Below are 9,295 nucleotides of genomic sequence, written 5' to 3'. Positions count from 1 at the left end.
TGTTTCCCTGCAGACTTCCGGAGAGCTGCATGAATTCAGCTGTCCTTGTTGAACTGCACAGCTTCCTGCCCAACGCCCCCGCCAGCCTGTCCAGGTCCCTCTGGAAGGTAGCATGGATGGTACCATCATTCCAGCTCAGTGACACTGACAGCCTTGTCAAGGTAAAGAGCTCTTCATCACTTCCTCCAGGGTAATGGTATCACACAGGACAGGTCACAGGACAGACCTGCAGTACTCCACTCAAGACCAGCTCCCAGGAAGAAGATATATGACCCAGTAACCATGATCTTCTGAGCCCAAAGAGCTGCTTACCCATCTAAATCCCCCCCATTCAAACTACAAATTCCAAATTTAGATGCACGAATGTTATGGGAGAAAACATTTAAAAGCCTTGCTAAAGTTTACATGAACTGCACCCACATCATTAAAGCTGCAGTAAATGAGATCCAGTGCTCTCCCTACATTCACAGCTGTGGTCATTTTATCACAGAAGGTAAGCAGGCTGGGCAGGTATGATTTGCCTGTGTAAAGTTGTGCTGAGGGCTCTCACATTCTTCTTCATGTGCCCAGAAATGGATTCCCTGATTTTCCCAGAGACTGAAACAAGGTTGATTTGTCAATCATTCCCCAAATTTTGCTTCTGGTTCTTTTGAAGACAATCACATATAACAACGTTTATATATTGCAGAAAATGAAACACATCCACTCATCTTGTCTACTACACCCTTCTGAAACACACACCCACACACAAAAAAGGAGTGAAAAAAAGAGTGTGTGTCCTTGTCTACCTACCAGAAGGATGTGTCCTAACTGGTTTCCATAAAAATAGAGATCCCAGGAACAAAAAACTTTGTTGACCAGGGTTTTCATGGTGCTAATGAAACAGCCTCCAGCAGCTGCTTGCTACAGAGTAGAGATGCCTTACTTGTATTTTCTCTGGGGCAAATCTCTGCTCTCCAAAATGACATAGGGGAAAGTCCAGCATAGAAAGGAGCCACCTGCACTGATAGCATATCTGAGTCTGTGGCTCTAGCTCTTCAAGCAAGAAATTGATCTAAAAGGCCCTGTGTTAGAAAGGATGGGACAATGAACCCTCCTAAAGTTAGATGAAACTGTTAAAATAATGTTTACATCAGTTTTACCAATAAAGATACACCTGTTCTTTCTCAGCTTTGGTACAAACCTATTCAACTTGTCCTCCAGAAGCTCCTTTGTTTCATCTTTTATCATTAATAGCACTAGATAACAGATCTCTTCACTTAATATTTCCAGAAATACAAGTGTCTGACATTTGCCCCAGTCACCGATGGAAAATATGAATAGTTTATTCATGGAAGTTAATATTTGTGCTTTTTTGAGAACCTTTCTTAGCCATGGCTTGACAGTGAGTTGTCAGATATAATTTTGTCTGTTTCTGCTCTGTCAAACAATAAGAAAACCCTTGGCCTCTGACTTGAACAATGAAGGTTCTTTGTCTTCCCTTGAAATCTCCATGGACATGAGTGCTACCTTCTGGCCAGTGGTGCCTTCCATAAAATAACAACTGTGGATGGCAGGACACCCTGGAAATCCACTTCTAACAGTTCTTCTGTATTCTCTTGTACAGCATGACACAATTTGCAAAATGTCACTACTGCCCTGACACACAATAACCTCCAGTCCTTTCATCAAAGCTAGCAGGAGTGTCACATAATTTGTGTTTATCTTTTTTTTTGGAAATTTGATGCTCTATTTCCCTTGAGCCCATTTAGATAGAATTCCTTTATATCTATTATAGTGTAGGGAGGATTACTTTTGAAAGCAAAGTCCCACTGTTTACCTCAGTATGGTAGCCTTTCTTCCACTCTTTACAAGCCTCTCCCTTTTGTAAAAGTTCCTTTGTGCTGAATCTAAGGGCTCAGCATAAAGGAGCCCTCACCACACCTTCTACATTAAAAAAAAAAAAACCCCAAAAAACAAAACAAATAAAATATTAGTGTGGATAACAAAGATGGAGAGCAGTATCAATAATTTTACTTTAAAAATACTACTTTTGTCTTCCTGAAGCTGTCTCCAATCCAAGCAGAATAGGGTCAGCAGACAAAAAAACTGAGAAATAACATAAAATACATAAAATCCTGATAAAGCATGGAAATGAAAAATCAGGGCATCCCAAAAATCATATTACTCTTCTGCAGTGACACTATGCCAAAATGACATGAGCATGACCAAAGTTTTAAAGTACCTCTGACCATAGATTAGACTTGATTAAAGTTTAAGACATGTTACATTTATTTCCTTCTACTTCCAGTGTCCTCCAGAGACCCCTACAAATGAAAGCACTCAAACTCAGGGGACTTTCCTAAAAGAATTGACCTTAATCTTTTAGTTGTTGAATAAAATCACTGTGTGGAACATGAATCTAACAATTCATCTTTTACTGATAGGGCTCTCGCTAAATTGTCTGTTCCCAAAGTCATAAGACTGAAGAAGCTATTATGAGAACAGAGCATTTTAGTTCAGATGCAACCACACAAATCTCAAGGAGAGAGGAGGCTGGCAGAAAGAAAAGTCCCCTGATATATATCTTTTAATTAACATTGCAAAACATTCCTTTCTGTATGCAGGTGAATAATTTACGCACAATTCACTTGTATTTCAAATCCTTATCACTAAATACCTTTTTTTTCTTCCAAATTTGATATATTTTGAAAAAAAATTGAACTAGTGAAGTGTATTGTATGATGAGGGAATTCAGGATGTATACCAGCAAGGGTATTTAAATTGCATTAATTCTTCCACAAAGTGAGAGCATAAAGGTGACTCTGTCTGTCTTACCCAAGTTTTGCATTATTTAATGAATCCAAGTTTATTTTAAGGTTTTGGGGGTTTTTTGGTTTTGGGGTTTTTCGGTTTTGGGGTTTTTCCCATAATGCTGAGCTACGAGCCTGGGATATATTAACCTTTTGGGGCCACATTTGTCAGCAAGCCAAATGCAAGAGACAACTCCATACTCTTTGTATCAGGATCCTTTCCCACAGCAAGAAGCACAAGCAGAAGTTCAGGTCCAGTTCAGCCAGCATCAGTGTTGGACAACTGATGTACCACCACCATGAAGTCACCTACTGCCTGCATCCTCTGCAGATCCCACAGAGTGTGTTCCAGCCCTCAGTCTCAGCTGATGGCCACAGGAGGCAGCTGACTTATTAAACTAAACTACAGAAAATAAAACCAACAACTTAAAGTGTCTTATAAATTAATGTTACTGTCCATAGGGCTACATGGAGGAATTGCCTTGAAACATTTTTTGAGGGGGACGGACTCAGTGCAAAGGCATGTGGTGCATACAGCACACTCATTTATTACACAAAATTACTGTATTGAAAGGAATTCTGCCATTTCAGACACATCTTTTTCTCCTGACATCACTAGTTTCCTAAATCTTGGATGGAGGTTAGATTTTCAACCCAACAGCTGAAAAGAATTTTGACTTCTGTGAAGTGTCCATCCACCTGGGTTGAATTAATTTTTTTCTCTTTGTTACTGCAGTATCTGTAGTAGTCATCTACTGTGACTACATGTATAGTATGCAAGGTCTTTAAAAATGGTTACCGGGAGCTACCAAGGTATTGGAGAGGACAGCAGAGCCAGCAGACCTTCTCAAGGGTGTGTAAAGTGCTGACCCTGGGTGGATACCAAGTGCCCACCAAGCCACTCTGTCACGGCCCCCTTCTCAGCAGAACAGGGGAGAGAAAATAAGATGGAAAACAACTCGTAGGTTGAGATAAGGCAGTTTACTAAAACCAAGTAAAAGGCTGTGTACACACAGGCAAATGCAAAAACCCCAAAGATTTTATTCTCTACTTCCTGTCAGCAAATGATGTCCAGCCCCTTCCTGGGAAGCAGGGCTTTAGGAAATGTAGCAATTGCTCTGGAAGGCAGACATTGTAAATAACGAATGCGCCCTACTTCCTCCTCCTTTTCCTAGCTTTTTTAGCCGAGCAGACATCATATGTTATGGAATATCTCTTTGGTTATCAGTTCAACTGGCCTAGTTGTGTCCCCTCCAAAGACCTTGCCCACTCCCAGCCTACATGATTTAGGGGCAGAATGTTGGGGAGACAGTGCTGAGGCTGTGCCAGTGCTGCTCAGCAGCAGCCAAAACACTGCAGAGTTACCAGCTCCTGTCTAGCTCCCAATGCAATGGGGAAAACAAGCTCCATCTCAGCCAGACCAAATACAGTCTCCACCCCTTATTCCATACCATTTGTGTCATACTCAGATCCCACAAAACTTAATCTTCTAACTATTGCACTGTATTTACTTCTCATTGCTGAAATCCCTTTTTGCCAGCACTAAGACCTTAAACTACATCCTTGAACCATATTTACACCAAACATAAAGATCCATACATTTCATCAACTATTATCCCCAGTCCTTTCACAGATAGATATAATTTTCCCATTCCATGGTCTTCCTCCGCCCCTTCAGATGTTCAGAAACAGTCCATGACTTGGATTCTGTTCCATCAGGATGGGTGCTCAGGACAGGAGAAGCAGCACACTTGACCATTGGGCACCGACACCGGCCTGGCTCGGGTTGTCGTCGCACTTGCCTTGTTTCCCGCAAAATTCACTCTTCACCAGTTCATGTCACTCCTGCTACTTTACTTCCTGCAACAAAAAAACTCACACCACAGATTATTTTTCCCCCAAGGTCAAATCTCCTTGAGGCACACACCAGGTCTCCCCATCCTTCTGCATCACCCACCAAATACACCCAGGTCCTTGGGCAAAGAAAATCCCACAAATGGGTTTGCCTTTTCCCATGGGAGGCAAAATCCACACTGACTCCCCCAGCTACTTCCCTATGTGTAGAACAGGGACCTTATCTCCTCCCTCAGCTTGGGCAGGACCAGGGCAGTTAGCAGATCCCATAGTGTTAACCAGCCAAGTGGCTTCTGTTAAATTTGCATCCCCATGCTTCCATGCCCCATTGCCCAACATCTCTCAACATAGTCTTTCAGCAGTCCATTGTACCTCCCAATCTTTCCAGAGGCTCGTGGGTGATAAGGGAGGTGATACACCCATGAAAGATGTAGGGCTGTATTTCCACCCCCTGGAGCCATCGATTCCAGGTTTATTTGACACTCTCCACACTGGAGTTCTAACATGTCTGATTCAGCAGTACTCAGGGGCGCTGTGACTTCATTTAGGCCACAATAGCCTATGCTAACCTCCATTCTTCATCACACTTTTGCAATTGCCATATGGGACAAGGTGAGTTACAAGGTGAGTGAGTCTTGCTGATAACTCCTTGGCTCTCCAGTTGAGGAATCAGCTCATGGATGGGAGCCAGGGAATCTCAGTGGGTGCCAAACTGCTGCTGATGCACTGTCTTGGTAGCAATTGGTAACTGCTGTTCTTCATCTTCCAGCTCTCCTGCAAGAAAGGGATGTTCTAAGAGGCCAGGCAGGGTGGATAACTACTTGATCTTCTCTGTATCCACAGTAGCTACACCAAAAAGCCATTGGTATGTCCTTCAAGTACGCTCTCCTGAAATGGTCAATTCCAAGGATATAAGTGGACCAGGCACAATGGGGCACTTTTCCCACTTGTTCCCTGTTAAGCTCCCTTCAGCCTCCAAAACAGGCAGTTTTGGCATCCCCTTGTCAATCCAGAGATCCAGATGGGTTCTGAGCCCCTGTACCTCAATAGCACCAGATTACACTATGCACCAGTATCTACCAAAGCCTTGTATACGTCTGTGGGTTTGATATGCCAGGCTAGCAAATCCAATACACCCACTCATCCCTTTCCTCCTCCTGGCAGAAGGGAGGGACCCTCTATTCTTTTTCCTGGTTAGAGCATTCAGTGTCTGACCCTTACAGTGCCAGACCAGAAATCTCCTCGCCAGGATCAAGAGAGGTAATGTCAGTTCTTCTGTGTCTGGGAGGTTGCTGATTGCTGTCTTGTGTCTGCAGAAACCACACGGACAGCTTTGTTGGATGGCCCTTTCTCTCTTCTCTCACAGCTCTCTTCTTTCTCAGCTCTCTTCTCTCTCAGTTCACAGGCACGGGCTTCCAGCTTAAAGGTGGGTTCACTATCCCACTTCCTCATGTCTTCCCCCTGATCACACAGAAAGAACCACAGTGCACCACGTGTCATGTGTCTGGAGCTCTCTTTCCCTCTGATCAGGGCAGAAGACTGATTTCTTGGACTACCCTTGACAGCTGAGGTGCTGGCCTGTAGGGATGAGGAGGTACAAAGAGTTTCTTCTAAGTTTTGGAACCAAAAAGATGCTCTCTCTACAGTTGGTGTCTCCATTTCTGGGTAATACATTGCTGCCAAACCATTAGAATATGATGCAGGGGCACTCTGAATTACCTTCCTCCACATGCCCACTGTGCAAGGGACATCCTTTGGATCTTTGGAGATGTTATCACTTTTTAGATCACTGTAGATGACTTCCAGCACTGCTAATTCTCTCAGGTACTGGATACCTTCATCTGCAGTGGTCCACCTTCCTAGGGAGTTCACAAGATCTTCTTTAAAGGGATATTTTGCTTTCACACTTGAGAGGAGTCGTCTCCAGAGACTGCAAATTGCCGTCTCTTTTCCAATTCCTCTTTCAATTCCCCGATCTCTAGCAAGGGATCCCAGCTGTTGGGCTTCCCTACCTTCCAGTAGGTGACCATCAGCCCCACAATCCCAGCATCGAAGCAGCCAGGCAGAAATCCGCTCAGCTGGCTGGCGGCTGTAATTTTTCTGCAGGTCTTGAAGTTCTGACAATGTCAGAGACTGGGTAATTTCTGTTTCCTGTTCGAATTCTTTCACTCCTTTCTTTGATTTATTTGTTGAAGGACTAGTTTCTTGATCAGACCCTTCCTTTCCTGATGGTTCTTCTTTTTCTTCATTTCCTTTTTGTTCTTTTTTTTCTTCTTCCTTTTCTTCCTTTTCTTCCTTTTCTTCCTTTTCTTCTTTTTCTTCTTTTTCTTCCTTTTCTTTTTCTTTTTCTTCTTCCTCTTCTTTTTTTTCTTCTTCTTTTTCCTCCCTTTCTAATTGACAATAAAGACTTGTAGCTCTCCCTGTCCACCTTTTCTTTTCCATTACAGGGAGAGTTACAGTAGTTGTTGTGGTCTGGGTTCCTATCTCAACCATCATGTCCTCAAACACAGTTTGGGTCCCTGCCTCGGTCACAGTCCTCTGAGAGTACTGAATTGTGGCTCGGTAGGCACAGGCCAGGCCCCAGCACAGGGCGAGAAGCTGCTGGCTTTCATTGGGCTGGGCAAGGCACCCCTCTATCAGTTGATGGGTTAGTTTGTCAGGGTTGATTACCTGCTCATGTGTAAACTCCCAGGCAGTGGGAGGTGATAACTGCCCTAGGAACCTGCCCAAATCCTTCCACACACCCTGCCACCCAGGAACTGACTTCTTCAGGGAGCATTTTGATATCACCTCACTCAAAATTTGTTTTCTCATACACCACCATGACATCAGATTCCACAAACCCCATGACATGCTTACAGTATTAATCAAACCGATCATGTAAGGATGAACAAGGACTGCAGGAGCCTGCATAATAAAAGAATCCACATAAATTCTGGGTAGGAAGAGAGAGATGTATTCCCTCATTGTCTCCAAAAGATAGCTCCCCCAGCACAGCAAGGCCATCAATGCCAGGGAAAAGCACAGAGCTATTGTTTGTATTAACATGTTCCCAAACTCAGCAAAATAAAGAGATAAGCAGTGCAGCTGGCAAACTGCGATCCGCACAGGAGCTTGCTACCGGATAGCTAACACTACTATAGAGTGTAATAAATGTGGTGGGTCAACTCGGGCTAGATGCCAGATGCCCACCAAGCCACTCCATCACGTCCCCCTTCTCAGCTGGGGAGGGAAAAACAAGACGGAAAACAACTCGTAGGTTGAGATAAGGCAGGTCAGCAAAGCAAAAGTGAAAGGTTGCACATGCACAAGCAAAGGAAAAACCCAAAGATTTTATTCTCTACTTCCCATCAGCAAGTGATGTCCGGCCACGTCCTGGGAAGCAGGACTTCAGGAAACGTAGCAGTTGCTCTGAAGGCAAATGTTGCAAATAACAAATGTTCCCCACTTCCTCCTCCTTTTCCTAGCTTTTATGTCCGAGCAGACGTCATACGGTAGGGAATATCCCTTTGGTCAGTTTGGGTCAGCTGGCCTAGTTGTGCCCCCTCCCAAGACCTTGCCCACTCCCAGCTTACTGATATGGGCGCAGAATGTTGGAGAGACAGCGCTGAGGCTGTGCCAGCGCTGCTCAGCAGCAGCCAAAACTCTGGAGTGCTATCAGCTCCTCTCTAGCTCCCAGTGCAAAGCACAGCGCTGTGAGGGCTGAGCTCCATCTCACCCAGACCCAATGCAGGATCTTAAGACACAAAGTAAACCCACAATTCTCAAGAAAGAGCTGGAAATTGAAATACAGGTACCTGTTTTTAAAAGTTTGGTATCACCCACCTTTCTTCTCCTTCCACCACTGACAATCTGTTTATAAAGTGAACCAAAGGAATAAATTAATCTGGGAATCCTGGCTGCAACTGGGGAATGCCACCAGCCCCCCTCACAACTGTCCTGGCCACTAATGCAGCTTTTCTGCTGTGAGACAGGACAAAGATTCCTTTGATCTTTTTAACTACCAACAAAAATAAATGCTTATTGGGAAAAATAATCTTGGAAATGTAATCTTAAACTCGGGAGAAAACCTTAATACTGTTTACAGCACTTTCTATACATACTGCATTTGCTCTGCTGCTCTTCCTCACTGTATCATTCCTCCTACTTGTTATATTTGGGACTTCAGTAACAGCTGGGAAGGTAGGAAACTGCATGGATCATTATTACCTTGATTATTTTTTGACATTACAGTACTCATATTACTCTTTTGATACACTACTTGTGCTCACACTACTTTTCACACTCAGAAATTACTAGCTCTTTTGACAATTTATGCACAAGGGTCGGGGACTTTATGTACATATAGCAAATAGACTATGAGAATGATGATAAATCTAAAACAATGGATTCACTACAAAGATGTATTGTTTTGAAGCATTTCTCTTACAGAATCTTTTTATTATATTCTTTGCAACTGTTTACATTGTTTTTGTCTCTTTCAGTGTTATTACAATTTAAAATATTAACTACAAATACCCTATGAAAATTAAAACAGTGGAGCAGTCCAATTTGATTGCATATATCCTGCACACTCCAAGAAATTAGGATATAGGTTATCAGCAACTGTGCTTAATTAGTAAGAAACCTATTTAAACCTAATGATACAC

At 43.2% G+C, this 9,295-nt stretch overlaps 1 long non-coding RNA gene across 1 annotated transcript; it reads left to right on the top strand.

Moving 5' to 3' along the window:
• Positions 1-3,660: 3,660 nt before the first annotated feature.
• LOC137468424 (uncharacterized) lies at positions 3,661-8,331 on the top strand. Its single transcript, XR_010995930.1, has 2 exons — positions 3,661-3,757; positions 7,906-8,331. It is a non-coding gene; the product is annotated as an uncharacterized lncRNA (long non-coding RNA).
• Positions 8,332-9,295: the final 964 nt, after the last annotated feature.

The sequence above is a fragment of the Anomalospiza imberbis genome, chromosome 2 (assembly GCF_031753505.1).
Source record: "Anomalospiza imberbis isolate Cuckoo-Finch-1a 21T00152 chromosome 2, ASM3175350v1, whole genome shotgun sequence".
NCBI lineage: Eukaryota > Metazoa > Chordata > Aves > Passeriformes > Viduidae > Anomalospiza > Anomalospiza imberbis.
This window is presented reverse-complemented; position numbering and strand designations above follow the sequence as displayed.